The sequence below is a fragment of the Notechis scutatus genome, chromosome 10 (assembly GCF_049901735.1).
Source record: "Notechis scutatus isolate UNSWTSFEM ecotype Mainland chromosome 10, rNotScu1.2, whole genome shotgun sequence".
Lineage (NCBI taxonomy): Eukaryota > Metazoa > Chordata > Lepidosauria > Squamata > Elapidae > Notechis > Notechis scutatus.
The window spans coordinates 13,920,197-13,947,549 of NC_142018.1; positions in this window are offsets into that span (position 1 = coordinate 13,920,197).

The following is a 27,353-nucleotide window of genomic DNA, read 5'->3' on the forward strand; positions in this document are numbered from 1 at the left end:
TAAAATATGAGGATCCAAAAGAATCCTAAAATTGCATATACTCTTATTATCATAATAATCAAAATAGCAAATTATATAGACAAGCAGGAAGATTTAGAGCTTTCCATGTGAGAATACACATTACATTATATTGCTGCTGTGGAATGTTTTAAACAACGAATAAATTACATTATCATTATCTTTGTTCACATCCACCCTCTTCTGGAGTCCGGAAAATGAATCAACAAAGCATCCCTTGCCAAACCATCCTACTTGATGTTGCATTGTGCCCTCTTCTCTTCTCGCTTTATTATTTATGACTGAAACTACATAAATCTCAAAATGACAATAACAGTGAGCTTTGGTGACCAAAGGGGAAAATATTTTTAACATGTAGTCTTTAAGGAAATGCAAATTGGCTTTTGGAGACAAATATAAACATGCACAGCCTAACAACATCAAACGCTGCCTCGAGGAAAAGGCCAGGTTGGAAAGAAGCAATAAATCCCTAGTCTCCATATTTGACTTGCCTCTGTTGACCATCATAGCAAAGAGAAAAAAAAACCCCATCTTTCAAGGTCGCCTTTTCAACAGAGCAAATACTCCAAATGCATTTAGGCTTCCAAATAATGTAATCATGAAAGCCTTCTGACTTGGAGGGTATCTAATAATAGCACTAGCACTTAGACTTATAATACCGCTTCCCAGTGCTTTTCAGCCCTCTCTAAATGGTTTACAGAGTCAGCCTATTGCCTCCAACAATCTGGGTTTTCATTTTACTGACTTTGGAAAGTTGGAAGGTTGAGTCAACCTTTAGCTGGTCAGGATTGAACTCCTGGCTGTGAGCAGAGTCAGCCTGCAATACTTCATTCTAATCAACAGGAAGGAGAATGAGAAAGATAGTAAGAGGAAGGGAGGGAGGAATAGCAATAGCTATTAGACTTATATACCACTTCACAATGCTTTTACAGCCCTCTCTAAGTGATTTACAGTGTCAGCATCTTGCCCCCAAACAATCTGGGTCTTCATTTTACCCACCTCGGGAGGATGGAAGGCTGAGTCAACCTTGAGCCTGGTGAGATTCAAACTGCCAAATTGCAGGCAGCTAGCAGTCAGCAGAAACAGCCTGCAGTACTGCATTCTAACCACTGTGCCACCATGGCTCATAAATGCAAACTTATGAGTGGTATCTGATGTATTGGAGATACTTGGTTGATGAGATGCTTGTTCAAGAATTAGCCAGGTATTCTAGAGAAGATGCTACCACCTTGATATGGTAGGACACTTTTTAAAATCATTGTGCTTTACAGAGTTTATACATGGTATACCCCTAGAGATACAGGTGGCTTTGGTCTTGTTAGCTTTTCACACCGCATTGACACCCTGACTGTTTCCCCAGGTATTTGGGTCAGGAGGGTTGATGTGTTTTTGGTTTTTGCTAGAATTTCTCAGGCTGTTCAGAAGGTTGCTGGTATGAGTTCTTCATCTTAAAAGAAACATATTCAGAGAAGTGACTTAATGGAGGTATCAGTAGCCATAAAGGCTTCAGATTATGGGATAAAGGACTGGACCACAAAAGATAGGATCCAATCTGGATTGGTCACCAGAACTTCTCTCTCACCAGAATGTGTGCTTTGGATTATTTAAGTTTCCTGTGGATAAGCTCCAGCTTGAATCTGAAAGCTCGAAATATTAAATCTGCTAGTCCCAGTGACTGATCCAGTTTGGATCCTGCAACATTACCCTGGGGCATGTACCTTTGCCTAACAAAGTATAGATTATCTTCCTTAGATGCTCAGGGGTGTCTATGAATCCTGGCATAGCAAAATATTCAAAAGCAATTCCATTCAAATTCATGGTGGTTGGGAAACATTCAAGAAATTGCTTAAAGGACAGCGTGATTCTTCAGTTTGAATGCACACAATTCACTAAACTTTCTTGGCACTTCTAAGAAAACATATGTAAGTTGGAATCCCCCCCCAAAAAAGATAAATATATTGAAATCCATGTTATAATTGTCATTTAAAAAACATTCTCCCTTAGAAACCTGATCGGGAAAACACACTGCAGGATTATTACCAGTATAGATTGGAATCTGCTAAAGTTCTATTTTTTTCAAAGTCTCCAGGGAATGTTGTTCTATGCAATGTTTTGTAAAAAAAAATGTTTGGTTTAAAAAAAGTCCACCTTGTTCTAGTTTTGAAGCACAGAAGAGAAGAAGAAAGGGGATGGAAAGAGAAAACTCCTCTTTTTAAATGGGAAAACAAATTTTAAAATGGTGGCTAGAGCGAGATATTCTTCCTTTCATTCCCCATGCATCTGTCATTCAAATGTTACTCCTGCCATCTCTGGATTTAGATCAATGAGATACTAGTGTCTGAAACGGTTACTGTGGCTAAAGAATAAGAATTTAGCCACAGAGTTGTAAAGCTAAAAAAAAAAAAAACCCTACCAATTTGACATCAGGAAGACTGAGACTCTTGAAATGCTGCTTTTCCATTAATCTTAAAATTGGAGCGCCCTCTTTGGATATGATGTACAGGAGGGAGACTGAAAAGTCTTTCCATAATGCCAAGGCTTTATTCTATCTATCTATCTATCTATCTATCTATCTATCTATCTATCTATCTATCTATCTATCTATCTATCTATCTATCTATCTATCTATCTATCTGTCTGTCTGTCTGTCTATCTATCTATCTATCTATCTATCTATCTATCTATCTATCTATCTATCTATCTATCTATCTATCTATCTATCTATCTATCTATCTATCTATCTATCTATCTATCTATCTATCTATCTATCTATCTATCTATCTATCTATCTATCTATCTATTTATTTGGTTTTGTCAATTGCTTACAAGATAATAGGTATAAGTAAAAACATAGTTATGAATACATGGATACATATAAGAAAAAAACAAACAAACAATAGGACAGGTACAGTAGGCACGTCGGTGTGCTTATGCACACCCCCTACAGACCTCTTAGGAAAGAGGTGAGGTCAATAGTAGACAATCTAAGGTTAAAGTATTTATTCTATATAAAGTATAATTAAAGTATTATTTAAAGTTAAAGGATTTATTCTCCAAAAAGGCTCTTTGAAGCAGAGGTGGTATTCAGCAGGTTCTGACCAGTTCTGGAGAACTGGTAGTAGAAATTTTGAGTAGTTTGAAGAACCGGCAAATACCACCTCTCACTGGCTCAACCCCCATCTATTCTCTGCCTCCCATCGAGTCCCAGCTGATTGGCTGGGTCTTCTTTTGTTGCTCTGCACAGGAGAACGGAACTGGAAAGCAGGTTAGTGAGGTGGGGAGGGAATGGGGATTTTGCAGTAACCTTCCCCTGCCACGCCCACCAAGCCACACCCACACAACCAGTAGTAAAAAATATTGAATCCCACCACTTGTTTGAAGGCTCCTTTGCAGAATTGCCAGTCATACTGTAACAAAAACATTTTTTTTTTAACAAAGTAGTACAAATCCTAGCAGGATTTAACAATAAGCGAAAGCCAGTGGTGGGCTGCTGGGGGTTCACAGGGGATTGGGAGAGCCCCTAACTAAGATTCTGCACAGTTCAGAAAACCCCTGAATCCCATTCCTGGCTGGCCCCGCCCCGCCCAGTAATCCCCACGTAGCTTGTTTTGGAGGCGGGTAAGTACAAGATGAGTGCGGAGGCTCAGGGAAGGTAAAAATGGGCCTCCTGGAAATTCAGGAAGGCTGGAAATGGGCCCGTTTCCAGCTTCCAGAGAGCCTCCGGAGTCCGGGGAGGCCGTTTTCACCTTCCTGGAGGCTCGAGGAAAGCCTCCGGAGTCTGGGGAGGGCAAAAACGCCCCCCCGACCATGGTGCAGGAGGCTGACTAGGCCATGTCCACCATGGTTACACCCACCCAGCAGAGAACCCTTTGCTAAAAAATTTTGAAGGCCACCTCTGGCTAAAGCCCACCATCAATCTGTATCAAGACCTGGACCAAACTTTTTGGCAGAAAGAAAATCAGGATTGCACAAGGTGAATCAAGTCAGGGACTTGTAGAAACAAGAAAATAAACACTGTTGTTCCTGTTATTGAACTGAGTTGGTAGATTTTAACTAGGTTAGAGAGAAGATACAGAGACATTACCCGATTTGGGCTGTGAAGATATGGACTTCCAATTGAGCCCCAAAATTTCTGTTGCTAAGCAAGGCAGTTTGTTTGGTGAATTTTGCTCCATTTTACAATCTTTCTTGCCACAGTTGTTTGAGCGAATCGCTGCGATTCTTAAATTAGTAATATAGTTGTTAAGTGAATCTGGCTTCCCCATTGACTTTGCTTGTCAGAAGGTCGCAAAAGTGGATCACAGGACCCCAGGATACTGCAACCGTCATAAAAATGAGTCAATTGCCAAGCGTCTTAATTCTGATCCCAAGACCATGTGCATGCTGCAATACACATAAGTGTGAAAAAAACGGCCATATGTCACTTTATTCAGTGATCTTGTAACTTTGAACAGTCACTAAATGAACTGTGGTAAGTTGAGGATTTTTTGCAATCTGGTAGACCTCTGTTTATTTGATCTCAGCTGCCAATTTTCTTTCTCCTTACAGATATCCGATTGATATAAAGCAGAACCTAGAAGTACCTATAAAAAGATGTGTTGTATTAGTGATGCCATATTCAGTGTTGCATTGAAAATGTTCTGGTTTAATAATTTGATTAATTACTGCAATATCATCTGTTTCAGACTTGTGAAGGAACATATTTACCAATAAGTTGTGGTAACACATTAAAAATAATAACATTAATTGAACAAATCAAGGAAACCTCAGGGGTTTTAACCAGAAATTTACCCAGTGAGACACAGGATTCAATTGATTTTATGTCATAGTCCCTATGTAGATCTCATCTGCAGAAGATGAAGAGGTAATAATGGGGACCCCAGGGTAAACATCTAAGGTCAAGTAGGAAGAAAGGGCTCTTGCTACGAATGCATCAAGCTCAAAATACTCCTGAGTACATTTTAAGTTCACAAAGAGCAATTGTGACAATGGTTGAGTATCAGAGGGTTGAAAGGCACAAAGCTATAGACTCAAATGGTTCTTTGGGAAGAATGGAAGCCACCATTGCTTCTGAGTAGACAAGAAATCCAAACCGAACTAAGACAATTTGTTTAATGAGAAAAGATAATATGAAATTGAAACAGAACAGACAAAATTATAAATATAATGATTTGAATTGAGATGAGATAATCAAAATAAAATTGAGAAAATTAAAAGAGGGGAAAAACTATATAGAAAATGTAAAATAGTATAAGATATGGAATAGAATACAAAAAGGAGCATGAAATTGAGTTTTGTGTCTGTATAAAGAAGTTCAACCCGGGACCATGCTATTTTCAAAAAAGATGTATTACTTGTATTTTGTATGTGTGAAAACCCAAATAAAACTTTATTTTAAAAAAAATGCCTCTATCTTTTCTTCATTTCAAATGGAATCAATTAACAACCTGGAAGCTTGGGAGGCAGAATGACAAGATTAAACCATTCCCTCCCATTCTTTCCTTGATTAAAAAACATTAGTACCAGGAGGAATCAAATCCTTCCCTTAAACACTAAGAACGACGAATACTCATTCTCTGCATTTGTTGAATTATCAAGAAACGGGCAATGAAACTATGATTTATTACCTGCAGTAAGCTATGGGTTGCTGGTTGACATCTTTTGCTTAGTAGGAGTTGTATTTCTTCTTTCTTTGAGGTTCTCCATACTTTGTGGTTTTCTGGTGGGCGTGCACTTTTACCCAGGCAGTCATGAAGCTGTAGAGCGTAATAGTAATAGCAGTAGCACTTATATACTGCTTCGCAGTGCTTTGCAGCCCTCTCTAAGCGGTTTACAGTATCAGCATATTGCCTCCAACAATCTGGGTCCTCATTTTACTGACTTCAGAGAATGGAAGGCGGAGTCAACCTTGAGCCGGTGAAGATCGAACTCCTGGCAGTTGGCAGAATTAGCTTGAAATACTGCATTTTGACCACAGCGCCACCCCAGCAATACCTCACACCCCATGTAATACCTCACATTTAGGACAAAGAGGCATTGAGAGCATGTTATTGACTTTCATGAGATATTTTGAGATTGACATGACTAATTATTTCCAGATGAATGTTGTGTGGAGTTCAATTTTTGAAGGTAGGATGGAATTGTTTACTCTTTTGGGAAACATAGGTGAGTTTTGATTATCACATTATTTATATTTTAGATTTATGGTAAGGTTACATGAACAAAATCTTGCAAGTCTGAAAACACATTCCTTTCCTCCTCCCCTTTACTAGGTAGGGTGTCTTCTGGGTTTCTTGCCTCTCCCACACCCCTCCTGTAGACTACGTTTATTTATTTATTTATTATTTTATTTGTTTGTGGAACATGTACAAGATAACAAGTATAGATATGAACATAAACATGAACAAAGGAAGTAAATATAGATAAATAGGGACAGTAAGACAGGGATGATAGGCATGCTGGTGCGCTTATGCATGCCCCCTTTAAGGACCTCTTAGAAATAGGGTGAGGTCCATGTTGACAGTTTGAGATTGAAGTTGTGAGGGTTTGAGGCTGTAACAATGGAGTCAGATAGTGCATTCCAGGCATTGGCCGTTCTGTTGCTGAAGTCATATTTTCTGCAATCAAGTCTGAAGCAGTTTTCCTTGAGTTTGTATCAGTTGTTTGCCCGTGTATTATTGTGCTTGAAGCTGAAGAAGTCATTGACAGGCAAGACATCGTAGCAGACAATTTTGTGTACTATGCTTAGATCGAGAGTTGCCTTTCTCTGACTATTTCCTTGGCTGTGTCTCTTTGCCTCGTCTCCAAAGGTCACATTCCTACATGACATTTCAACATCCTCTCTTCCTTTCAAAAGCTCACTGTGGGCCATCTAGCATTTCTCCTTCTGATTTTCTGATGAAGAAGACTCTCAGGCTTAGCTAAGAGATTATGACGGTCTTAAAATCGCTCAGATTCAGGATGGTACTGAATCTCACCCAGACCAAATCTGGTCTCCAAACTGACATTTTTGTTTTCTCCCCAATGTCCGCAAATTTGTGCCATACAGTGGTGGGATGCTTCTGGTTTGCACAGATTTTTAGCGATCCGGTAGCGCCGATCAGCAGTTGGCCCCTCCCACTTGCCCCAGCCCTTTCCTGTCCTATATTTCCTTTGTTTGTAGCTCAGCTGATAGGCACAACAGAGCGGATTGCCATGGCTCAGCTGTTTTACTCACCAGCGCTGATGGCATGGTAAGTTTTCATGCTTAAAATTGCCCATTTAAGAACGCTCCATGAGTGCCCTCAGCAGAGGTGGTATTCAGCAGGTTCTGACCAGTTCTAGAGAACCGGTAGCAGAAATTTTGAGTAGTTCGGAGAACCGGCAAATCCCACCTCTGACTGGCCCCGCCAACCCCATCTATCCTCTGCCTCCTGAGTTCCAGCTGATTGGCTGGGTCTTCTTTTGTTGCCCTGCACAGGAGAACAGAGCTGGAAAGCAGGCAGTGGGATGGGGAGGGAATGGAGATTTTACGGTATCTTTCCTCTGCCACGCCCACCAAGCCACACCCACCAAGCCATGCCACGCCCACCAAGCTACGCCCACAGAACTGGTAGTAAAAAATGTTGAATCCCACCACAGAACCGGTAGTAAAATATTTTGAATTCCTCCACTGGTGCCATAGCTTTCTTTCAATGGTCTTTCTGGAATGTAAAAACAGCTATCACTTCCTCTGATAAATTTCATTATGATGTTGCAAAGCAAAACAACAACTTTGGACAAATGTTACTGTAAAAAACTTAAACATTTATTTCTTGAGTCCAAACTAGATTATTTCAATATTAGGCCAACATCTATTTCAGAGGAGGAGAACCTGAAAACACATGGCTGCACATAGCTTCTTTCTTTCTCAGCCTTCAAAATCTATTCCCCAAACTTTTTTTTTTTTTTTGGCTCACATTTTATACATGCTGAGTATTACCATTCTGACTGCTGCAGTCCTGCCAAGAGACTGCTTAATACTTTCTAATTTTTCAAAGGCTGAAAGAGTAGAGAAAGCAATTGGGACTATTTGCATATTTGGGAGCTTTCCAGCTTTGCAAGGCAGGGAGGAAACAGGGGGTTGGGGGTGGGTGGGAAGGGAACATGACAAAAGTAGAAAAAAAGAAAAACGGAGGAAAAATTCATACTGAGTGTTCAGATTTGTTAATTGCACTTTACTTGACTGATGTTTCTGTAGGCAGGCCAAGAAAAACAGACTCTATGTAAAAAGACAGGTGAGAAGGCTTGGTATTAATTTAGGTTTTAAAAGCCCATGCCTCACTTTCCCTCACTTCCAAGACAAATGAGAAATAAAACAATGGCAGGTGTGGTCTTGCCACCAGTATCAGCGACAGCAGAATTTCGCCTATAATCTGTTCTGTCCTGCAGTTCCCATTTGAAACCTGTTTGGATTCTTCTCACCCAAGGAATCATGCCTGGATTATGCGTAGCTCCAAAAGAAAAAGTGTTTTTGTAGTGCTAGCATTCTCCTTTGTCCTTCCTAATAACCTGGCCAAAAGAAAGTAGGAATTATCTCATTTTTGGGAGAACAGACTTTTCAGGATGTTAATTTTGCCATTTGCTGTGCTCATAGAATTGAAGTAGAATATATTTTCCCCTAGGCTATCACTCTGCTAAACAACTAATTCCCACAACATTGTCAAACTATTTATTAAGACTGTACTACTATTCTTCTTCTCATCCTTCCTATTACCTATTTCCTTTTCTATTTATGTCTATAACTTTGTTGCTTGTATCTTTACAATTTATATTGTTTTTCCTAGTTTCCTAATATGATTTATGTTGGTTGCTTATTTAGTAGCCTGTGACTATAACTAAGTGTTGTATCTTAGGATTCATGATGAATGTATTTATGATGGCTATGATCATGATTTATCACTTATATCTTTTGTGTACACTGAGAGCTTATGCACCAAAGACAAATTCCTTGTGTGTCCAATCACACTTGGCCAATAAAGAATTCTGTTCTGTTCTGTTCTGTTCTATTCTGTTCTATCCTTATTCCTTTTATTCCTTATTCTATCCTATCCTATTTACTCTACTCCCTATCCTATCCTATCCTATCCTATCCTATCCTATCCTATCCTATCCTATCCTATCCTATCCTATCCTATCTTTATTCCTTTTATTCCTTATTCCTTATTCCTTATTCCTTATTCCATTCCATTCCATTCCATTCCACTCCACTCCACTCCACTCCACTCCACTCCACTCCACTCTACTCTACTCTACTCTACTCTACTCTACTCTACTCTACTCTACTCTACTCTACGCCACTCTATTCTTTGATTCAAAAGTTGGGGCCATGTGGGATGCTTCAGGTTTTAACTACAGATAGTCCTCAACTTCCAATCATTTGTGTAGTGACTGTTCGAAGCTACAAAGGCATTGAAAAAAGTGACTTATGAACCTGTTTCACACTTACGATGTCACAACATCCCCACAATCACGTGTTCAAAATTCAGGCAGCTGACTCAAATTTATGACACTTGTAGTGTCCCAAGGTCATGAGATCTACTTTTGTAACCTTCTGACAAGCAAAGTCAATGGGGAAGCCAGATTCACTTCACAACCATGTTACTAATTTAGCAATTGCAGTGATTCACTTAGCAACGGGGGCAAGAAAAGTCGTAAAATGGGGCTAAAACTCACTTAACAAATGTCTCCCTTAGCAACATAAATTTTGGGCTCAATTGTGGTTGTACGTTGAGGACTACCAGTACTGTTGGTCTGTATTTTTGCAGGTAAGCTAAGAGGCAGTTTTCTTAACACCAGCCTATATTCCAGTTTCCAAAATTGTCTCCAAAGGCAATTTTACCCAAGAAGCAAGCAATTTTGAATATCAATCTTTATTGCAGTCATTAGCCAGAACAGTAGGCCTAACGAGGAGTCTAAAAGGATTAATATAAGCATCATAGGGCAAATATAACACAGTTAATTTTATCTAAGAAAAAAAAATAGAAGCCATTTTTTAAAAAAGTTTTGAACATCTGCAAGATCGTATGTCTTTATGCATCTGTTTCATACTCCAGTGCTGAGATGAGAATGCACAGATTATTTATGAACATAACAAAATAATGTAGCTATTAAAGGTTGGCAATCAATTGCTCTTATGTGAAACGTAATGCTGCAGAAACCAAATTTCCCTTCGCAATAATGTAAGTTATGATGAAACATATTCTAGTAGAATTATCTGGCTTCTGTCTCAAAAGAAAGTAGCAGGGATAGATATGGTCATTTAGGTAATGTGTGATTAATGTAATTGAATGCAAGATGATCACAAGCTGTGCAAAAATGGAAAGAATAATACGATGATATATATGCCCAGTGTGACCCAACTGTATTTTTATTTCCTTATAAGGTGGTTTCTGTTTTTCTACCTTATTCTTAAGTTTATTCTTCAGCCTTTATTGTGCTGCAATTTCTGAATTTCATTATTATATGGTTACAAAACAAAGGTGTTTGTTCCTGGACAGAAGCAGAGATGGTATTCAGCAGCATCCTGACCAGTTCTGGAGAACCGGTAGTGGAAATTTTGAGTAGTTCAGAGAACTGGCAAATATCACCTCTGACTGCCCCCCCACCCCCACCCCCGCCCATCTATTCTCTGCCTCCTGAGTCCCAGATGATCGGCTGGGTCTTCTTTGATTGTCCTTCACAGGAGAACAGAGCTGGAAAGCAGGCAGTGGGATGGGGAGGGAATGGGGATTTTGCAGTAACCTTTCCCTGCCATGCCCACCAAACCACGCCGAACCAAGCCATGCCCATAGAACCAGTAGTAAAAGTTTTTTGAATCCCACCACTGGACAGAAGTCAGAGTTTGCCACCAGATGTATGACTAATGTCCAAATGCTAAATTGTCCAAATTTTCTATAGCATTTTGGTGTTGTTTCTCATTTTTTGGGTGCTCCACTCTTGCAATTTGCTGCTTGCAAGCAGAATAGACCAGTTCCATGAGAAGAATGGTGGTTTGAGAGTCCTCTGAAGTTTGACACGGTAACATCTCTTCAGAGATCAAAACGCCCAAGATTCTTTCCAAATTCTACGACAGCACTTATGGACAACCGTCCAAGAATCGTAGCCAAGGTCAAAGACTGAAATTTCCACTGTCCTTCAGAATTGTGAGAACTTTTGTCCCCATAACTCACACTTCCTGTTTACTGGTGCTCTCTGTGCTGTAAAATGCTTTTCTCATACTCCCACCCCCCAAAAAAACCCAAATATAAAACACAACAAAGTCAGATTGGAGTGGGAATATTTTTCCCTAAATTCAGGATGAAAAGAGTGGATAATTCCTATATTTGCGTCTTGGGAAAAATGGGTTGGGTAGCTCGGCCTCTTTGTGTGTCAACCACAGCTCATTGAAACAGATGGTAGATTGACGTGACATATTTAAAGAGTGTTTCATGGATAAGTGGCACCCTGCAATAAATCTGCACAGTATCAGCTGCAAGCTAAGCACAAGTGGCCTAGCAAATGGCAGATTGATTTGCTATTAAATTTGATTTTTGGCATTGTGTTTGAATGTAGACCAATATAGGTTTCAGAAGGGACTAATCGGAATAACAGAATAACAGAGTTGGAAGGGACCTTGGAGGTCTTCTAGTCCATCCCCCTGCTCAAGCAGTAAACCCTATACCATTTCAGACAAATGGTTGTCCAATCTCTTCTTAAAACCTCCAGTTGTTAACATAATCAGATATTATGTCAATACCATGTTAGGAACAACATGAGTATTGATATAATCAAAATTCCAGAAGATTAACAGGAATTCTTAAAAGAATTAGGGTGCCCATGAAGTGGCTCAAGAATATGCTAATGTACCTTATGATTCTTGATTCTTGATGAATGTATCTTTCCTTTTATGTACACTGAGAGCATTTGCACCAAGACAAATTCTTTGTGTGTCCAACCATACTTGGCCAATAAAGAATTCTATTCTATTCTACTCTATTCTACTCTACCCTACTCTACTACTCTACTCTACTCTACTCTACTCTACTCTACTCTACTCTACTCTCTCTATCCTGTTCTATCCCATCCCATTCTACAGTATTTAAATTCTATTCCTATATCCTTCTATTCTATTCTATTGTATCCTATGACTACTATTAAGTGTTGTACCTTATGATTCTTGATTCTTGATGAATGTATCTCTCTTTTTATGTACACTGAGAGCATTTGGACCAAGACAAATTCCTTGTGTGTCCAACCACACTTGGCCAATAAAGAATTCTATTCTATTCTATTCTATTCTATTCTATTCTATTCTATTCTATTCTATTCTATTCTATTCTATTCTATTCTATTCTATTCTATCCCATTCCATTCAGATAAAAGACTCTCTTGTTGAGTCCTTGGCTGAGTATTTTCAATAAATACTCACCCAATGGCCAATGGCCTATTTATTCATCTATTTTGTTTATTAGGTATAGCTTCCATCTTATAAGAGCAACATGAAGCATAGTTGAGCATTTCTATTTCTAATTTCACCAAAAATAATTGGTAGCAGGATAAGATGATCTCTTCCAGCCTCGGGCTCATTGGCTGAGATATTCCTGCAGGCCTCATTCACTGGGGGAAAAGGTGGCTTGCTAAATATGCTGTTGATGTATCATTTATTTAATCCTGTGTATTCAGCTAGCATTCTGACTTGTTCAAAGGATAAGAAGAAGTGGAATGGATAAAGAAGTGCTTTGTCCATTGTGGGTAAGGATTATCATATTTTGGGCAATCTTTTGGAGTTGGAATGGAAAACCTATGAGACTGCTAATTCATACCATGCCCCATCCTTTATTTTATCTTTATTTTATTTACTTTTGGGGGGGGAGTACATTTATTCAGGACACCAAGATGCAACCACATCATTTAATTTTTGGATTGCAATAGAAGCTTTCTTACTTTCATTCAAATAATGCTCAAAGCTAGTGTTTTGTTCTAAAAGATGCCAGCTTCCCATTTCTTTATTGTTTGAATTAGTTAGATGGAGCAGCGAATCTGGTAGACAGCAAGTTCCCTGATATTTTGATATCTTCTGGTTGATTTTGCTCTACCGACCATCATAGCCATACCTTTTTAAAACAGCCATTGACACATACTTTTGTCCTGCAACAGATTCTCTAAAGAAAGACAGGACAGCAAATAATCAGCATTGTTTATTCCAATTAAAAAGAAATGTTCGAGCTCTTTTAACTTCTTTCTCTGTGATGTGTCCTGTTTCCAACTAAGCAGGCAGAGAACATTTTGCAAGGTTGACTGATGCATCAGATTGTTAGTCTGTCTGTAAATACCTGGTAAATAATTTGTAGGGTGTTTTTATGTATCCCTATGCACAATTTGTAAGATGTTTATAAATATATGATTAGGCTTTTATAAATCACTGCGAAGCCCATTCTTAAAACCTGAGTCATGTCATTCTCTAGTATTCTAAAGATAGTGTTGAGCCAAGACAGTATTGCAAGACTGATTTTAAGAAAGTTTTGGTTTCTCAGTGCACTTAGTCCACATTTAACACTCAGGGGGGAACTCAACAAATCAAGAGTAAAGGCAGGGCAACTTCCAGGCCTGGACCTTTCAACTTTAGAATTAGATTGTGGCATGCAATGTTGTTTGGGCTTTGGGTCATGGGTAGGGGCAGAGGAATGAAATTGATTTTATCTTCATTTAATGTTAGCAAAGTAAAACCTTCAAGCCATATTCAACTCCTGTTGACTTCATGGCCATTTGGATGTAATTGGCTGGTGGGGGGATATAAGATGTTTCTGGGATGTTTTACTTGAAATCAGTCTAGTTTACAGCCTAAGAATTTATCTCATCCAAATAGCAATCACGTCTAATCCTTCTTAGCTTTTTTTTCTTCCAAGATTAGTCAGGTTTAGATGAGTGCTGCATTCTTACTGGGCATTTACCTATAAATATAATTAATTCCATATGTACACAATCATTTTTGCATTTTGTCTCCTTACAAAATACATTTTTTGTCTCATGGGACTAGTTTAAATTTATCAAGGTGACTATCTGGTTTGCAAACAGTTGCAGATAGAGTTTTCTCAAGACCCACTTGATGGACTTAATATATACATTTTTTTCCAATTAAAATCTTAATTTGTATGAAAAATCAAATAGTCTTGCTTGGAACATTCTGGATGAAATTATTAGGCTGTGGATATATTGTGTTGAGTTACTACCGCTAGTTTGACTCTGTTCATTCATTTTGATTAAGGGCCATGATATCTGGACTTGGACAATATACTGAACAAAAACCGAACAAACTATGATACAATAGAGTGCATTTTGTTGCCTTTATTTTTTCCCCTTTCTCTTGAAAAACAAGGGTTCTCCACTCATCCACTTAACCATGTGAGATTGGGGGGCCTTTAGTTTTCTTGCAGATGTTTCATGACCCAAGCTAGGTAAGATCATCAGTACTAGTTTGAAAATCGTCAGCCTAGCACTGATGGTGTTACTTAGTTTATTTATTTTTATTTATTTATTTGATTTTGTCAAACACTTACAATATAAGAATAAACATAAGTATGAATACATGAAATAGGTATGAATAATTGGGGACAATAGGATAGGGACGGTAGGCATGATTGTGCGCTTATGCACAATTAGTTTGGGCCATGAAATGTCTGCAAGAAAACAAACAAGCTCAGAGAGCACCAAGGACCCCTCATTTCAACTCTTGAGCTGCAAATATTCTCTTTAATTGGCATTGTGTGAGATAGATTAAAATGAGAACTGGCCCACAGTTACCTGGTTGGATTCCAACACCATAACTGTTATACTGCAGTGTATTTTTGTAATGCAGTTGATCAAATGCCTTATCCATAGGTGCACATAGAAAAAAAAAATCTGATAAAATTTTCCTTCTTAATCCAACATTCTAATAGTAGTCACTGCGAGATTACTAAATGTTGGTATTCCAAGGAGAACAATTGAAAAGATACCATGCTGAACATTGAGTCGTGGGAGGGGGTGAAAGAAATGCTACCAAGGAAAGAAAGGAGATCTTGTGTAGTTGCAGAACTGAACTGAAAGCAATCAGGGGAAAATGGAACAGCAACAATAAAGAATGCATAAAGGAGGAGGAAGAAATTGCATTTATTATCAGTGCTTGCAATGGCTATTTAATGGATTTTTCCCCTCTTTAATCTCTCTGAGTCCACACAGAAAGAAAAACAAAAAAAAAAATGAAACAAAATGGCTGTGATGACAACTTTTTTATTCCTGTTGCTGAGCTCAATTGATCAGACCTTGTATGGACAGCTCTAGTGAAATGTTTGAAACTGACTTTGTTTTGCCTTTGGCTATAATAGGAAAGTGGCTGATGGCTGATAATTTTTGTCTATGTGATGTATATACAGGAAGGTGGGTGCCCTTGGATACACCTTCATTGCTATATCCCATCCTACCATGTTGGTTCATAATTTTTACCCCTTTCTTGAAATAGCTAGAGAAGTCTCGAATTGCAATCAATAGGTTTACATTTTTAAACACAATACAGACTTAATTGTATTTAAACATCTATCACATCCATTCTGTCCCTTTCTCCCATTTGTATCTCTTCTGCTCTGGTGCTGAAATGCATTCAGTTTATGCAGTAAGATGGGTTCAGATCACTGACTTGCGATCGTCTTCAGACAGGTAGAGTTGTACCCAAGTCCTCTTGACTTCATAGAAAAGAAAGGAAGGACTAGGGTGATACAATACCAGTATTCCAGTATTTGAGGGGCTGCAACAAAGAAGACTTATTTTCCAAAGCACTAGAAGGCAAGCAAGAAACAATGGATGGAAACTAACTAAAGAGAGAAGCAACCTTGGACTAAGGAGAAATTTCCTAGCAGTGAGAACAACTAAGCAGTGGAACAGCTTGCCTTCAGAAGTTGTGGGTGCTTCATCACTGGAGGCTTTTAAGAAGAGATTGGATAACTATTTGTCTCGAATAATATATGGGGTCTCCTGCTTGAGCAGGAGGTTGGAGTAGAAGACTTCCAAGATCCCTTCCAGCTCCATTCTGATTGACGTCATCCTAGATTGTGTAGAAGAAGGAAAAAATCCAATCTCCAGATTAAGAAAAACTGTTCAGCTACTTCTTCCTGTTATATCTATAAACACCTTTCATCCCCAATTCATTAGTTGGTGAGTTGGGCACTACTCTTTTCATGTTCCACAATGCCTAAAAGGCAGGGACAACATATATTTACTTATTTATTTAAAAGCCCATCCATCTTTAAACACAACTTTGGATGTCTCACTGAAGTAATTAAAAAGCATAAAACCATGACATCAAAATTCGAACCAACGTTTTTTTCTAAATGCCACTCCCTTAGTCATTTCCTAGAATGTGCCAAGTGCCACTCATAGTCTCAAAGATGCATCCTTGATTCCTAATATCATTGGAGCATTTGGTGCCATCAAACAGTATCTCCTGAACCAGGAAATAAAAACCATTGGTGCTATTAGTATCTGTGCTAAGAATATCTGTGGCTCCTCAAACTAGCATTCACTTTGGTTAAGTGTAGACACCCCTTCACATCAATGCACCACACACAGACACACAGAGAAAAAAACACACACACACACTCCAAGCAACAGAGTGGTGGACTGGTATATAATTGTCTCTTAACTGACAAATGGGCTTTTGCATATGGCATCCTTCGCTTAATCCTCCAAAGAAAGGTTGAAGATAAATAAAGGTCCAGGAAGAAGAAGAAGAAGAAGAAGAAGAAGAAGAAGAAGAAGAAGAAGAAGAAGAAGAAGAAGAAGAAGAAGAAGAAGAAGAAGAAGAAGAAGAAGAAGAAGAAGAAGAAGAAGAAGAAGAAGAAGAAGAAGAAGAAGAAGAAGAAGAAGAAGAAGAAGAAGAAGAAGAAGAAGAAGAAGATGATCATGGCTTCAAAATCTAAGGGACCGCTTTGGACAAAACTCATCAGCACTTTTTTGTGTGGCTGTTGATAAAAAATAGGACCACCAAAATGTTCACTGACTTCCGATGATGCATGTGGCACAAGAAGAAGAAGAAGATATGGCAGCCACCTTCCTCAAGGCAAGCTGATTTCTTCTGTTCAAGATAGATCAGCCTCATCACGATGCTTTTTGCAAGATAGCATGTGCCTCTTTCGTTCTATGAAGTGAGACATGAAGCACACGCTGCCTCCAGCCTGCAGAACTGCACATTGCTAAGTATGCATAGCTAATCTTTCCCCCCCTTGATGGAAATCTCAGTAAAAGAATCCCGAGCAACCATGTAGGGGGCATTTAACTAGCTCATTGTTTAATGGTTGGAGATAAGCAGGGAATTAAAAGAGAACAGTTCATACAGTACTTTACCCAACCTATACGTGATTATTTCCAAGCTGTTCTACAGCCTCTGGTGTACGTGTAATATCATCTACCATTTCTTTTACATTATTGGCTTCATGTAGATCGCCCTCATTAGAAATGAGCTTATTCATCTTTCTTATACCATAACCTTTTGGACCACTGGATTTCAAGGGATGAATATTTAATACATTTTGGGCTTTAGACTTTCCTAATGCTTTGCTAGATGACTCCTGTCTGGATTCCTTGGAATTACTTTTTAAAAAAAAAAAAAAAAAAATCCAGATTAATGATCTACGGAGGATTGTTGCCTATTTATGTTTATTTCTGAAAAGTTCTGCTGAAGGTTGTGAATCTGTGATTTGCAATATTCACATTGCATACTTTGGTACGGAAGGCTTTGTTTAATTATTCAGAAGGCTATTTTATAGTGTTCCAGGAAATGATTTAAAACATTGCTTAAAAAATATCAAATAATGATAATTAATTCCTAAGCATCATGGCAAGCTTTTAGATATTTGCTTTAGAAGACAAGGCAATGAATGTGGCAGTGAAGCTTTGGAGTAAGGTTACAGATGGAAAAAAATTGCCAACTTTTGTGTTCTTTAATTGTTAATCTGGCTTGTTTTGTTCTGTATTTCCTTTCCAGTGACTTTCCATTGGAGTATAATTCTGGGCTAAATTTTGCATTGTAATTTTTCAAACACAGTGAAAGAAGGGTTTTTAAAAACAAAACAAAACAAAATAATTCAGGATGCCAAAATATTTATTTCAAATTTCTCTTTTGAGGTGTTTTTCAGCTGCTTTTATTGTGAGTGGTGAGAGAAGTTACCGCTTTATAAAGCATTAGTGAAGCCACCCCTGGAATACTGCATGCAATTTTCATCACTACATTACAAAAAGATGTTGAGTCTCTGGGGAAAAATGCAAAGAAGAGCAACTAAAACAATTGAGGGCCTGAAGACAAAAATGTATGAAGAACAGTTTTGCAGGAATTGACTATGGCCAGTTTAGAGAAAAGAAGGGCTACGGGTGACATGATAGCAGTATTCCAGTATTTGAGGGGCTGCTACAAAGAATAAGCTTATTTTCCAAAGTACCAGAAGGCAAGACAAGAAACAACAGATGGAAACTGATCAAGGAGAGAAGCAACCTGAAATTAAGGAAAAACTTCCTAACAGCGAAGACAATTAACCAGTGGAACAGCTGGCCTCCAGAAGTTGTAGGTGCTTCATCACTGGAGGTTTTAAAGAAAAGACTGAACACCTGAAATGATGTAGGCTCTCCTGCTTGATCAGGGAGTGGACTGGAAGACTTTCAAGGTCCTTTCCAGCTCTATTCTGATTGAAGGCCAATATCATCTCTAGCCAGATTGTGTAAAGGAACACGATAAATTCTATTTAGACACCATCAATTCTCCCATGAGAATTTCACTAATATTCCCTTACAGTTTGGAACAGGGGTTTCAGCACTAATATCTATGACAGGCAGACACTGAATTGGCCCAGTTACCATGTATTAATAATAGGAACTGATGAAATGTTGCCAGGTTTTGAAGTCACACTTTCTTAGACCAGGGCTGGGCAAAGAGCCAACTCCAGATTGGTTTGTGTCTAGGTGAGATATTTCCATTTTGCTTTCAGAAGGATCAGAGAGTGTTGGGTTAGACAGACAAATAATCTGCGGTAGTATAAGGTGTTTTTCCTCTATTTTAACATTTAGTCAACCCATAATTCTGTGTTAGAATAAAATATGTCCTGTGGAAAATCCCAAATTCTTATTATGCCATTGCCATAAAGACAGAGTCAGGTAGCAGCTGGTAGGAAAGTAGTCTTGGAAAGAAATTGCCAATCAAATTAGACAATATTAGGCTAGACAATGCTGGAGTTAATTGTTGTAAAGCAGGCAGCTTCTTATTTTTTTCCCCAGGGAGAGGATTTCATGTTTCCATTTGAGTTGTCCTTTTCTTTCTTGTGTAGTCAATGAGTGGCTGGCTCAAAATGAAGTCCTTAGCCAAGCAAGCGACTTCCAAGCTGAACAATGTATAGTCCAGTTCAGTGGTGGGATTTTTCTCACTTCAAAGGCAGAAGTAGGATTCAGCTGTTTGGGGCTAATCCCACCACTGGCTGGCCCTACCACTGCCCATTTTTCGGCCTGTTTTGGGGGCATTTTGGGGCTGTTTTCAGGCCAATTCTCGGGCCGCTTTCAGGCCATTTTTTCAGCCCCAAAATTCCCCCAAAACAGCCTGGAAAATGGCCTGAAAATGGGCCAAAAATGTCCCCCAAATAGGCTGTTTTTCAGCTATTTTGGGGCCATTTCCAGGCCATTTTTGACCATTTTTGAGCTATTTTCAGGCCATTTGGGAACCATATTCAGGCCATTTTTGGGGGCCATTTCAAGCCATTTTGGGGGCATTTTTGGCCTGAAAATGGCCCAAAATGGGCTGAAAAACTCAAAAAACAAGCTAAAAATGAGCAGGGGTGGGGCCAACCAGTGGTGGGATTTGGCGGTTCGCCAAACTGTGCAGAATCTTAACTACCGGTTTGCGCAAACTGGTGCGAAATGGCAGCAGCCTACCTCTGGTCCAGTTCTTATGCACAGCTTCTTACATCTTTGCTCCTTGTTGATGTATCAATAGAGCCTCCTACAACTGCATCAGAAGGAACAACAGAAAGAAAGTCATCTTTTTTCTTTCCAAAGTTTCCTCGGTTCCCTGATTGGCATTTTGTTGCTGTTTGAACATAAGGTAGGAAATGGAACAACTACTGCTCTGTCATCTGTTTTACATTCTGTAACACTTTAGGTTACAGAATGGGAACATACACTGGGAACATATTATCGTTCCAAAACTGGCAAAAGAAAACTCACTTTGTTGCATGCAAATCTGAAGCAATTCATTTCAGTAAACACAACAGAGTCTTTCCAATTTATGTCCCAATAGAGACGATAAACTGACAAGAAACAGAGATGGAAGTTCCTTAAACTTTTTTTTTTTTTTTTTGAGACGCAAACTTTTTCTGTCTGCAGAATTTCCATCAAACTACAGCTGGACAGAATAAATAGCTTTATTTATGTTCTTTATTTCTGATATTTAATTTTCCATGAAGATTTTAAAAATTTCCATTTTGCTTAATCAGTTAATTGTCAAAGTTCCGGTAGTTACTCCAATTAAATCATGAGCCTCAAGCCACACTCCCAAAACTAAAGAGGATTTATTTGAAGCTACCATTCTATGTCCGGCACTGACCTGGGCATAGCCCACTCTGAGATACATAATTCACTGTCACTCTTGATCCTGCTTCCCCACCCCCACCTCTCTGGGTGTATCATCCAACGAGAAACGTCCATAGCCAAGAGTCATCAATCATGCTCTCCAATTAGATTTTTTCACGGCAGAAGCTTCAGTCATCTAATCAATGTTTGAAGAAAATATGAATGGAATGTACTTTCGATTCCACACTGTTGCCTGCTCTTTGAAACTCCCGCCCCACTTCTTTCTATTGTCAACTATAAAACATGTATACAAAACATTTTATGAGTTGACATTAATATTCTACAGAGAACACTAAGCCATTTCAGTTCCACTGGCATTACTGACTGCCAATTCCTACAAATGTATTTTAGCTCAGAAATGGCTTAAAACTCCCACTGAAGGCTTGAAGTTATGTGTGCTGCCTTCATGAAGACATCACTGCTTGTATGATGAAATGAACCTCATCCTTTGGTTATTTGTGATAGTACTTCTGCTGCAAACTTCTGCCTACATTCCTGCGAATAAATTTAACTGAACTCTATGAGACAGGATATTCTCACTCTGTATACATGCATAAGATTGAGCTATTGGTGATTTGTACAGCTTTAATTTAAGCTGGTTTGAGTCTGCATTTATGTCCTTTAAAGCTAAGACAGGTTTGCTATGATTTTTCTCTTCTGCATATCATCTTTCACTATTAAAATTGTCAGCCCCTTTTACCTGCTTCCATGCTAGGCCAGAAACACATTACTATTTCTGTCATGACCCCAGAATCATAATAGGAATAGCAATAGCACTTAGATTTATATACCACTTCATAGCTCTTTACAGCAGGGGTCCCCAACCACCGGTCTCGTGGACCGGTACCGGTCCGTGGAACAAGTCCTGCCGGGCCGCTGGTTGCTGGCCGCCATCTTTTGATGAAAAAGTGCTTCCGGTGAGCTTTTCCGGTAGAAAGCTTGAAGCACTTTTTCATCAAGATAATGGCGGCGCTGAATGCTTTCGTGAGCTTTTCCGGGTAGAAAGCCATTTCTACCCGGAAAAGCTCACCGAGCGCTAACACCGCCATCTTTTTGATGAAAAAGTGCTTCCGGTGAGGTCACCGGAAGCACTTTTCATCAAAAGAAGATGGCGGCGCTAGCTGATGCCGGTGCGGGACGCGGCATAAAAAGGTTGGGGATCACTGCTTTACAGCACTCTCTAAGCAATTTACAGAGTCAGAATATTGCATCCTCATTTTACCGACCTTGGAAGGATGGAAGGCTAAGTCAACTTTGAGCCAGTCAGGATCGAACTGTGGTAGTCAGCAGAGTTAGCCTGCAATATTGCATTATAACCCACTTTGCCACCTTGGCTCAATGACTTGAGCCAGAGTGCTGCAGGGGTTATAGGCTTGGCAATGCCTATAAGAATCTTCAGCACTGATCAGTGTAACATCCATTCACATCAGAAGGATCTTTCATAATCCATTGTTCTGCTATGTAGGACTGGTGATGTCTTTCATTCCTCACCTTCTGGCTCAGAATTAATCCCTCATAGCTTCTTCTGTCTCTTAACTCAACTGATTCAAAAATGGCTATGGGAACTTCAAGGACCGGAACAAATCTTAAACAGGATTTGGAAATACTGAAACATTGGCCTTCTTAAAACCAGTTCTTCTAATGAAAGGGGATCCATCTTATAAAGGTGGCCATATGTTCTCCATGGACAGAAAAGTGCTTTCTCTTGCCAAGATTAGGACTTTGTTTTTGAAAAGTTCAAAGCACAATCTGGTTCCTTTGAACTTTGAACCAGATTCTTCACCCAAATCAGGTCCAATTCCATCCCTGTCAAATATGTTACTTATATACTTTGTATAAAGGGACGTGGTGGCTCAGTGGCTAAGACGTTGAGCTTGTCGATCAGAAAGGTCGGCAGTTTGGTGGGTTCGAATCCCTAACGCCATATATCAGAGTGAGCTCCCTTTACTTTTCCCAGCTTCTGCCAACTTAGCAGTTCGAAAGCACGTAAAAATGCAAGTAGAAAAATAGGGACCCCTTTGGTGGGAAGGTTCCATGCGCCTTTGGCATTTAGTCATGCCGGCCACATGACCATGGAGACGTCTTCAGACAGCGTTGGCTCTTCGGCTTTGTAATGGAGATGAGCACTGCCCACTAGAGCCGGAAACGACTAGCGCATATGTGTGAGAGAAACCTTTACCTTTACCTATACTTTGCATACAAATCCCAGTAGAAGATTCTTCATTTGCATAAGAAATCTGCAGGGAAAGTAGCAGCATTGTATATAAAGTCCAAATGAGCCTCATTACCTTGGACATATCTGTCAATTTCAGTTTTATACAGTATCTCTTTTTCTTCCCAGTTTAAATTTGTTACATTCTGGTTTTAGGATCTGCCATTTTTGGTTTATATTTGGAGGCCAATTATTTATTTTTTCCTTCAATAAGTTGATCATTACATACCCTTTTCCACAAGGCATGTACAGTATTTGAGACACAGAACGTACAATCATAAAATGCATTTTTCTATATTATTTTAATCAACACAGACATTTTGTATGTCTGTGACAACTTTGACACAGTTATGGCCTATATAAATAAAAGGAGACTAGTGAAAAGTATTGGTTTCTCTATGCTAGAAAATTTTTCTCTGTAAAAAAAAATTCGATCGTTTTATCCCAAGATACGTAAGGAGGGAGGGAACAATACCTCCTGTTGCGTTGCAAATTGTTGCTAAATTAAGAGTTATTGGAGAAGACTCGGATATATACTACATCAATCAATCAATAGCAATAGAAAGAGACACAAGAAGATAAAGTAGCTAGATACTATCACTGATGCCACAAGCAAGAATTCACCAGAATCTAAATAGTTACTGACAGACCTGGAGATATGATGACGATCAGATTACAAAAAAAGTTGGAAGCAATTAAGTAACTGAAGAACCATTTCCTACATCCAGTAGAGTGATTTTACAGTTGAGTGATTGCAGTAGATCAATTTGGGCTGTTTTTTATTATTATTAATAGAAAGCACAGACAGTAGGAAAATGCATTTTTAAGTTACAAGAATTGTGGTTTGCTGCCAAAATGACAGAGCAGCAACCTTAGGACAATCATTTGGATCTCTGTAACAGTCTGTGATGAATGTAGGCTTCTGGGAAGTGATTCCACTCCATGATCTAGATCACTTCAGCAATCTCAACTGACTTGGAAATAGCATGTAAGGAAGGCTTGATCGTGTGATTTTCCAGCTGTTTGATGTAGCAGAAAAGGGGTTTTTAGCACATTCAGGAGCTCCAGTGAGTCTCTGGATTTGCATTGTGTGGTGTGATGAACAATTTATTGAATCAAAGAACTTCTTGAACCCTAATTAATGACTCTGATGCAAACCGATCATCTATAAACGCTTGTATAATCTAGATGTAATTGAATAATTCAACATATGGAGCATGTTAAGCAAGTGGATCTATTTTTCCACGGCAACCCAAGAGTTTCTGACATTTTGCAAGCTCCTTTCACATACTTTTGGTCTACTTGTCATCCTATGACTTTATTTTTTATTTTTTTTATTTAATGATAATAAACACTTGACCATCTTTAATGATAATAAAAACTGACCATATTAGGGTTGATTTCAGGCCTCATTGGCCCAAAACTTGAAAGCTTTGAATTGGGAGAGGAACTAGCTGCAGATGAAATATTGGCCCTCACTGATTTATTGATTTACTGTAGTCCTCAACTTACCACAGTTCACTTAGTAACCATTCAAAGTTACAGTGGCATTGAAAAAAGTGACTTATGACCATTTTTCACACTTACAACCAGTGGTGGGATTCAAATATTGTTGCCACCGGTTTGGTGGGCGTGGCTTGGTGGGTGAGCTTTGCGTGCATGCACAAACTTTGCACGCATGCACGCACCAAATGTGCACTTTGCGCAGGCACAGAGGTATTTGCGCAGGCACAGAGGTGTTCTAACTCGCCTCCTGCAAGCCTGCACAATCCCAGTTGCTTCAGCAGCTGCCGCACGGCATTATTGTATGCCGCGCAAAGCAGCTGCCCTTCAAATTCAGTGGGTAAAAGTGAGTATGGGAGCCTGGGTGGGTGGGTGGGCCCAACAGCAGAGCGGTGGAGAGAACCGGTTTGGTCTCCGCTGACCATCACTGCTACCGGCTCGCCAGAACCGGGCCAAAATATTAGAATACCAACACTGCTTACAACTGTTGCATCCTCTGCATGGTCACATAATCAAAGTTCAGACACTTGGCAACTGACTGGTATTTATGACGGTTGCAGTGTCCTGGGGTCACAAGATCCCCTTTTGCAACCTTCTGACAAGAAAAATCAGTGGGAGAAGCCAAATTCTCAACTGGTCTTCTGAAAACGTGTAGATTTGCATACAAACCACCAGACAGCAGGATCAGGTTTTAATTAGTTTAATGACAAACAACAATCTTCCCATCCGGCAAGAACAGCGTGCTACTTAAAGGCATAGACACACCCACCTAAATGCTCCTGCCTCCTGTAACCCACCCCTAATTAATCCCTTAATTACCTCCTGTGGCCTACCCATCCAGCCTAATACCTAATATGTCTAAGGTTTCCTATATATGCTACCTATCGTCCGCCTAGTAACCCTACCTAATCGTGAGTCAGCTAGCTACTCATGTACCCTCCCCATCTACCACTAGGAAGGAAGGAAGGAAGGAAGGAAGGAAGGAAGGAAGGAAGGAAGGAAGGAAGGAAGGAAGGAAGGAAGGAAGGAAGGAAGGAAAGAAGGAAGGAAAGTAGCTATAGCAGACTTATATACGGCTTCATGGTGCTTTACAGCCCTCTCTAAGCAGTTTATAGAGTCTCCATATTGCCCCCAACAATCTGGCTCCTCATTTTACCAACCTTGGAAGGATGGAAGGCTGAGTCAACCTTGAGCCTGGTGAGATTCGAACTGCCAAATTGCAGGCAGCCGTATTACTGCATTCTAACCACTGCGCCACCACAGCTCATTTCAATGTTTCCATACATGCTTTTAATGTTTAGTGGCCTGGAAGAGGACACAGACTGCAGTCATGCTCAGCAGGAAGACGCCTAGTAGAAGAAAAACACTGCCACGTTTTGTAGCAGATACCCCTTGCAGAATAATTGAATAAAAATTCAATGACAGGTTGTCTACAAGCAGGAATTTAGTGTTTCATTTCGCCCTTTATTATTATTATTATTTTTAAAGAAGGTGTTTATTTTTCTCTTTCTTGCTCTTTGGAAGCAGTCTTCTAGAACAAGCGAAATAACCCTTCTGTAGTATCATTCTGAAAAGTTGGTGTTTCCATGTCAGATTTTTCAAAACAAACAAACAAACTTGAAAAGACTTCATAAGAAGCCGAGTGCCAGTGCCAGCCCTTAGTATAAAGGCTCATCACTACAGCCAGAAATGTCAAGGAAAAGAAACCCCGGGGAGATATATGTAGCTTTCTACTTGGAGCCATACATAATTAGTTGATCTGATCTAGACCCAAGGACTTCTGTAGGAAATAGGATCTAGCCACTGTTGGTGGAACTAGAAAGCTAAGCAGGGTCAGCTCTGATTTCTACTTCAAATTCTGGGGCTATCAACTGGAAACTGGAAAGAAAAAAAGAAAAACAATCTAAAGCTCTTCCTTATCGTTGTCAAAAAATGCCCCCAACAATCTCTGCATAGACATGTTCATATAAGCCATTGGGATTCAAGGATGACTTGAACATGTTTTTTCCCCAAGAGTGTGCTGCTGGGGGTTCGCAGGGGTTTGGGAGAGCCCCTAGATAAGATTTTGCACAGTTTGAAGAACCTCCAAATCCAACTCCTGGCTGTCTCTGCTCACCCCACCTCGTTCCTCCCAGGAGTCTCCATGTGGCCTGTTTTGGATCAGCTAAGTGCTGGGTGTGTGCAGAGGCTCAGGGATGGTAAAAAACGGGCCTCCCGGAAGTTCAGAAAGGCTGAAAATGGGCCCATTTCCAGCTTCCAGAGAGCCTCTATGTTACGAACTAACTAAATAAACTCATTATTAAAAACTCTTCGAGCTTCGCTCCAACTGCAGGCTCGTAACCCTGCAGTTCTGATTGGTCCGCATGTAAGCGATCATGATTGGCTGCCTTCGGCTAACCTGATTGGCTGACAGCGGCCATCCCTGATTGAAAGACTAAGTGCGGTTAAACTCGTTCCCATTGGTTATTGCGGCAGCAGCCAGCTCTATAAAAGAGCTGCTGCTGCCCAAGTGTTTTGCTCAGTTCTGAAGTCACTATTAAAGAGTTGAGTTACTACCGATGCCTTGTCTCCATTATTGCGCCCACTCCTCCAGATCTAACACTCTGGAACCTGCGGAGGCCGTTTTTGCCCTCCCAGAGGCCCAAGAAAAGCCTCTGGAGCCTGGGAAGGGCAAAACTACTGCCCCCTGCCATGGGGCAGGAGGCCGACTAGGCCACACCTGTCATGGCCATGCTTAACCAGCAACTGGGCAGAGAACCCCTTGCTAAAAATTTTGAAGCCCACCCCTGCTCTTTCCTGATTTTTATAAAAGTAGAGATGCAGAGGCCCTCACAGATACAAAGCACCTTTACAAAGCTGTGTACCTCTGCACAGAGAGCTATGTGACATGGTATTTTCTAAAGAAGCACACTTTTAAAATGAGGGTATGAAAAATTAAGCATTAGTATCAAGCTTCAATTATGTTCGCCGAAAGAATGAGAGA